This window comes from Penaeus chinensis, chromosome 31 (assembly GCF_019202785.1).
Source record: "Penaeus chinensis breed Huanghai No. 1 chromosome 31, ASM1920278v2, whole genome shotgun sequence".
In the NCBI taxonomy this organism is placed as follows: Eukaryota; Metazoa; Arthropoda; class Malacostraca; order Decapoda; family Penaeidae; genus Penaeus; species Penaeus chinensis.
Window position 1 is genome coordinate 31073328 of NC_061849.1, and position 7500 is coordinate 31080827.

Here is a 7500-nt window from a genome sequence, read left to right on the forward strand (position 1 = left end):
GAGAAAAAAAAATACCTACCCAACACTTCCTCGTGATGGAGGAAACAGACTCCTTAGGACCATTAACCCGCGCAGGCCTTCACCCCCCCCCCCCCCCCCCCACCCATCATTGCCCCTACCCCCGCCCTTCTCCCCACTTTCTCCACCTTATCCTTTAACTGGTTGAAAACAAAGAAAAAGAAAAATAAGACAAAAAAGTGAAAATAAACGTTTACTACATCTCTCTGGCGAGTAATTGGTTCCGCAAAAGAAAGAAAAGAAATAAAAACGCGTGAAAAAAAGCTACAGACATGAGAGAAGAAAAGGAAGAGAAAGAGACAGAGAGAGAGTAAGAAAGAGAGAAAAAAGAGAAAGAAAAAAAAAAAACAAGAGTCATCACGAACAAACGAGCAAAAGAAACATGAATAAAAAGGAAGTAGAAGTACAAGAAAAGAGAGAGAAAAAAAGAAAAAATGAAAAACAAAAATACCGGTCCAAATAGCGGGTCTCCTGACGAGGTTAGCAGCGCCGGGAGACATGACCGTTGGCTGGCCGGCAGGTGTAGCCAATGTCTGCAATCCACGTCCCATTTTTTTTTATGTTTTTTCCTATTCACTTCATCTTCGAGAAAAAAAAAAAAAAAAAAAAAAAAAAAAAAAAAAACCCTGTACCGTAACCACTCGTAACTTACATTTTTTTTTTGTCACTGCGCGTGCGGGTACTTTAATTCCCCAATGGCACATGGCACAAATAACAATAATATGCTTGCTTGCGGTCCACTCCCGGCAGTGGAATAACGTAAATGCATTCGCAAGAGAGGACTGCAGAGTGTCTCATTATAACGGTCATGCAGAGAACTTGCGCGACCGAACAGCCGACTGACCCCAAGAAAAACACACAACACCTGCTTAGTCACACAGACATATGCCTATCCACAAGGCGTCTGTCTGTGTCTGTCTGTCCGTTCGTCTGTGTTCGCCTTCTTGCCTATCTGCTTATATAGTCTATTGTCTTTCTAAATAACTTTCGTTTATTATACCAACATCAAGACAAAGTAAGAAACAACCTTTACATGATGCTTAATTACGACAAATGAATTGGTCATGGTGTCAATAACAAGCAATAAAATCAACAACAGGCTAACACAATAAATACAAGACACAAACACATATACACGCAAAAACAAGACATAAAAAACCGAAAATAATATAAATAAACAAAAGAAAGATCAATATCCAAGAAGCGAAATTCAATTTTTTTTCTCCTTTCAATACCAACCATCTCCATCCCCCTCCCCCCACCTACCCACCCCCTCAAAAAAAGGAAAGAAAAAAAAAATCGATATCCACTGTATGGAAGCCAAGCAAGAGATTTTGCCAAAGCGAAGAAAGCCACTTAAACTACTACTATAGAGCGACAGTGGTATCCCCTTCCCTCCCTCCATCCCTTCCCTCCCCCCATCTCCCTTCCTCTCATCTCCCTTTCCTTTCATCCCCTTCTCTTCCCCTCCACTCCCTTCCCCTCTCCTCCCACCTCCCCTCCCTCCTTCTCCCCTCCCTTCCCTTCCCCTCTCCCTTCCCTCCTCCTCCCCTCCCTTCCCTTCCCCTCTCCTCCCTCCTCCCCTCCCTTCCCCTCTCCTCCCTCCTCCTCCCCTCCCTTCCCTTCCCCTCTCCTCCCACCTCCCCTCCCTTCCCTTCCCCTCTCCCTTCCCTTCCCCTCTCCCTTCCCTCCTCTCCTCTCCTCCCTCCTCCCCTCCCCTCCCTTCTCCTCTCCTCCCACCTCCCCTTCCCCTTTCCCTTCCCTTCCCCCTCTCCCTTCCCTTCCCCTCTCCTCCCTCCTCCCCTCCCCTCCCTTCCCCTCTCCTCCCTCCTACCCTCCCTTCCCTTCCCCTCTCCTCCCTCCTACCCTCCCCTCCCTTCCCCTCTCCTCCCCTCCTCCCCTGTCCCCTTCCCCGGGCATAGTTAAAGAGTCGGATTACAAACCAAAGCGGCTTGTGGGATTCACTCCACCTCCTACTCCACCCCCCCCCCCTTATCCTCCTTCCCCCCTACTCCTCTCTCACCACTCCACGCCCCCGCCCCCGCCCCCACCCCCACACTCCACCCCATCGCGATTCTGCTACCCACAAAGGGAAGTGAGGAAGAGAGTGGGAGAAAAAAGAAGGAGAGGAGAAGCAGAAAATGAAAGGATAGGTGGAAGATAAAGGAAGGGTATTAAAAAAAAGAAGTAACACAGAAGAAAAAACTGAAGTAAAAGAGAAAGAAGAAGACGAAAAAGGAGAAAGAAAAAGAAAGTGAAGAACAAGAAGCAGGAAGAATTAGAAATAGAAGAAGAAGGAGAAGAACGAGAACAAGGAGACGAAGAGAGAAGAGAGAAGAGAGGAGAGGGAGAGAGAAGAGAGGAGAGGGAGAGAGAAGAGAGGAGAGGGAGAAAGAAGAGAGAAGAGAGGAGAGGAAGAGAGAAGAGAGGAAAGAGGGAGAGAGAAGAGAGAAGAACGAGAAAAACAGGAAGAAGAAGAAGCAGAAAGGGCCTCCAACATTCAAAGCCAGCTCTGATCTGCGGAGCAAAGCCCCTCCAGGTACTTTGGGCTTCGAGGCTTCGGTCCCTCCCTTTTGAAGCCCTTCGCGCCCTTTGGAACGCCTTTAGGACTCGCGCACCGTCTCCGGCAGCTACTGTAATTCTCAGCCTTGTTAAATTCCTACTGTGAAATTCTGTGAAAATTCTTCGCGCACTTTGAACTCGAGCTTTCGTATCTTTTTTTTTCTTTTCCTCCGACTCTCATTTGAATACCAAACACCAGCACCTATTTACGGAATTATGCAAGGGAAATACTTTTCCTTTGGCTGTCGGTGTGTCTGTTTCTCTCTCTCTCTCTCTCTCTCTCTCTCTCTCTCTCTCTCTCTCTCTCTCTCTCTCTCTCTCTCTCTCTCTCTCTCTCTCTCTCTCCTACTACTACTACTACTACTACTACTACTACTACTACTACTACTACTACTCCTCCTCCTCCTCCTCCTCCCTCCTATGAGCTCTTTCTGTCACTTTCTCTCTTCTTCCTCCTTCTCCCCCTTTCTCCCTTTTCCTCTCTTTTTTTCCCCTTTCCCCTTTCTCTCTGGCTTACCGCCTTTCGCTTTCCGGTCCGAAAAATTAATCATATATTCATGATTCTTCTCCTCTATTCACTACTCTCACCAAGGTACACTTTTCTCTATTTTTTTCTTCCTTTTTCACGAATTTAAGCGAAGTAAAAGAAAAAAAAAATATATATATACATTCTGAATTTGCAAAGAGGACGATGAGCAAGGCACTCCTAGTTTTTCTGCTTTCCTAAGACAAACTGGTGTGTTCTTCCTAATTTTCAAATGACTTCGAATTTTAAAATCATGCGAACGTCCCCATGCAAAACTTCTATTCATTTACGTAAAATTCATGCATGTCGCTTAGGAGAGGAGGCTTGATGTTTGATAGATTTCCGGCTTTCTCATTTACGAATATAAACGTAAATACACACACACACACACACACACACACACACACACACACACACACACACACACACACACACACACACACGCATGTGCCCCCCCCCCCCCCACCACCACCACCACACAAACACACACAGTACTTTCCTTACAGCCATTTCGCGCCATTTCGCGTCAGGTTTACTCCACACAAGATTTATCGCCCGAAAACATTTCTTGTTTGCCACAAAAGCCACAACAAAACGGCTCAAGTCCTTGGAAATGGAGACGAAAGGCAAATTTTCAAAATATACTTTTTCTTCTAAAAAAAATAAAAGAAGAATAGCGTGAGAGGCAGATACGAAAATCTTCGAAAAAAAAGAAGCGCGAGAGACTCATCCTTGAAAAAAAAGAGAGACACACTGAAAATCCTTACCCCCCAAAAATATAAATATATAAATAAAAAACAGAGAAACAAGAGAAAACTCCAAAAAAGGCAAGATAAAGACAAAAGAGAGAGGAAAAAAAAGTCCAATATCAAAATCTCGCTCTGGCACTTCAATATCTCCGGGTCAAGTCGTCCATCCGTCTCGACGCTGGCTCACACTATCGAATTTTTGATAGAAAAAAAAGACAAAAAAAAGAAAAGAAAAGAAAAGAGGAAAAAAGAAAAGAAATATAAGACCCTCTTGAAGCATCTCGCTGAAGTACCAATAAACTGTGTTCAAAAGCGAGCACTTCCCCCTCCCCCCCCACCTCCGCCTCCCCCACCCACCCAACCACTCCCAGTCCATCCTGTCATGAATCCTATTATACATGTCCTTTTCCTCTTTTTTTTTGGGGGGGAGGGGGGGAGGGAGGGTACGGATATCACTTGAAAGGGAAGTGAAAAAGAATAACCCGGACTCAAGAGAAGAACTCCCCGAGCCTCGATTTCAGATTCAGCGAGTGAACCGTCCCAAAAGGGGTCTTAGCGATGCAACATGCGCAAGCTGGAGGTATCTGAAAGACTATATTTTTTTTTTTCATTTTCTTTTTCTTCTTCTTCTTCTTCTCTTTTTCTCTTTTTCTCTCCCCCTCCTTTTCTTCGGCTTCTCTCTCTCTCTCTCTTCTCTCTCTCTCTCTCTCTCTCTCTCTCTCTCTCTCTCTCTCTCTCTCTCTCTCTCTCTCTCTCTCTCTCTCTCTCTCTCTCTCTCTCGCGGCTCCCGACGGTGAGGGATCTAATAAAATGGCGACAGGAAGGGGAGGGGGAGGGGAGGTTGAAGGAACGGGGAGGAGGGGTACGAAGGAGGAGAAAGAGCGGCAGAAACAGATGACAGAGGGAGGAAGGAGGAGAGGAAGAGAAAGAAGAAGAAGGTGAGACGGTAGGAGAGGGAGCGTAAGAAAGTGGAGAAAAAGAAGAAATGGAGGTGGGAGGACAGGGGAGAGAAGAAAGCAGAGAGAAAGGGAGAGAGGAAAAGAGACATCGAGCGAAAGAGACAAACAAGACAGACAGACAGACAGAGAGAGCGAGAGAGAGAGAGAGAGAGAGAGAGAGAGAGAGAGAGAGAAAGGAGAGAGAGAGAGAGAGAGAGAGAAGAGAGAGAGAGAGAGAAAGAGGAGGAGGAGGAGAAGGAGGCGATTGGATCCTCCTCCGTCTGTCTCGCCTGACAATATCTGTCCCCAGCCTGACGTGTCCAAGCCTGGTCGAGAACCTCCATTGTGCCTGGCTTTCTTTCTTTTCTTTTTTTTTTCTTTTTTATTCTATCCTCCTCTTGTCATAACGTTTCCAAACCTCTCTGGGTACAGGCGTCCCCTACACAACATGCAGTAAAGGTCCTTGTAAGTTTGAGTGCTTAAATGAATAAACGAATGTGTGTGTGTGTGTGTGTGTGTGTGTGTGTGTGTGTGTGTGTGTGTGTGTGTGTGTGTGTGTGTGTGTGTGTGTGCGTGTGCGTGTGCGTGTGCGTGTGCGTGTGCGTGTGCGTGTGCGTGTGCGTGTACGTGTGCGTGTGCGTGCGTGTGAGTGAGCGAGCGAATGAGTGAGCGAGCGAATGAGTGAGCGAGTGAGTGAATGATCGAGCGAGTGAATGTTAGAGCGAGTGAATGATCGAGTCGAGCGAGTGGATAATCGAGCGAGTGTATGAGTGATAGCGAGTGACCAAGTAAGCCACCGAACATGCTTGAAAGTATTTATGTACGCCTCACAGTAAAGGAACGTTCGTATGCGTACATACTTGAGTATGCTTGCACTTCATGAACGAACTCACACACAGACGCACGCAAAAATAAGCGCCGCATTCACGACATGCCAGACCAAAGTGTCTCGTGCCACACGTGATTTTTTTTTTTGTTTCCATCCTTCCTTCCCTTTCCTTCCCTCCCTCCCTCGCCACTGCTCCCCTATCCCTCCTATCTCCCCCTTATCGTACATTCCGGCAGATCGGAGACACGGGACCCTCAGCACCGCCTTCGTAACACCTGTAACACCGAAAAGGCCTCTTCAATCGCGGGATCTGACGAGTCGCGCGGTCCGACATTCCTGGCGTCGAGGTCTTGAGGGCTGTCCGTACTTAGGTGAAGCTGTGATGTCTCTGCACATGCTTTATTTTGGTTAACACTTTCTTTTGTGCTTCTTTGTGCTTCTTTATTATCATTTATGCATACCAAATTTCAAGTTTATTTTGAAAAAAAAAACTTTCTTCTATGCTTCCCTCCTGCTTTATCATTATTTATAGTTTAATTCTTATTTTGTTTAATACTCCTTTGTGCTTTCCCGTCATTTCCCGCTATTTAAATATATAAAGTTTTACACGTTATAAAAAAAACATAGCTTTAATAACCCATTCCCCATAATCAATTAATTAATTAATACTATCATTACCTACCTAACCTTATGATAAAGTGTACAAAAAAATAAGGCTTTAGTAACCCATTCCCTTTAATAATAATTAAAGCTCCAAGCCATTTATCTCGCTTCATTGGAACATGACTTCCCACTTAACCTTTATTGAAAATTATAATCGATTTATTCTTCCCTCCCCACCCAAGCTTCTTGACTTTTATTAATTTCTTTTCCTCCCAGATCAAACTTCTATCAAAGTAGCACGTCCAGAGAAACGCGCGAAGTGAGGTGAGTTAAAGGTTGTATTTCTGCCCGCGAATAATTTGGTAATGCGTAATGGAAGTACATAACACATGAAAACAAACAAACATACAAACAAACAAACAAACAAACAAACTAACTAACTAACACACACACACACACACACACACACTCACACACACACACACACACATACACATCTATACAAAACAGTGACCAAATCAACCCAGTGCTGCCACCTATCCACAATTCACAAGACATAAACCAGTTATCTTCTGGTCCGTTTAGCATATCTCACAGTGAACCCCTTTTCCTTCCCTCGTTCACTCTACATCCATCGCTCGCTCTCTCTCTCTCTCTCTCTCTCTCTCTCTCTCTCTCTCTCTCTCTCTCTCTCTCTCTCTCTCTCTCTCTCTCTCTCTCTCTCACTCTCTCTCTCCTCTCTCTCTCTCTTTCTTTTCTTTCTCTCTCTCTTTCTTTCTCTCTCTCTCTCTCTCTCTCTCTCTCTCTCTCTCTCTCTCTCTCTCTCTCTCTCTCTCTCTCTCTATCTATCTCTCTCTCTCTCTCTGTCTCACTTACTCACTCACTCACTCACTCACTCACTCACTCTCACTCACTCACTCACTCACTCACTCTCTCTCTCCATTCATTAATTTGTCACTTTCCACATTTTTATTTCCCCTTTTTTCCTCCTAACCCTCTCCCTACATCTTCTCTTCAAACACTTCCTATCTTTCTACGTATCCCCCCCCTACTGTATTTTACCACGTTTCCCTCATCCCTCCTGTTTTGTTTTTTTTATTCGCTTTTGTTTTGTTTCGTTTTAGTCTTGTTTTTACTCGTCATTTTTTTGTTTTTTTTTTTGTAAGTTTTTTTGTTCCAAGCCATGAATATTTCTTCGGCTTGCCTTCTCTCCCTTTACGCACTAACTCTTCTCCTCGCTCCATCAGCCTCCGCTTCTGCTTCGATTCCGCCCGC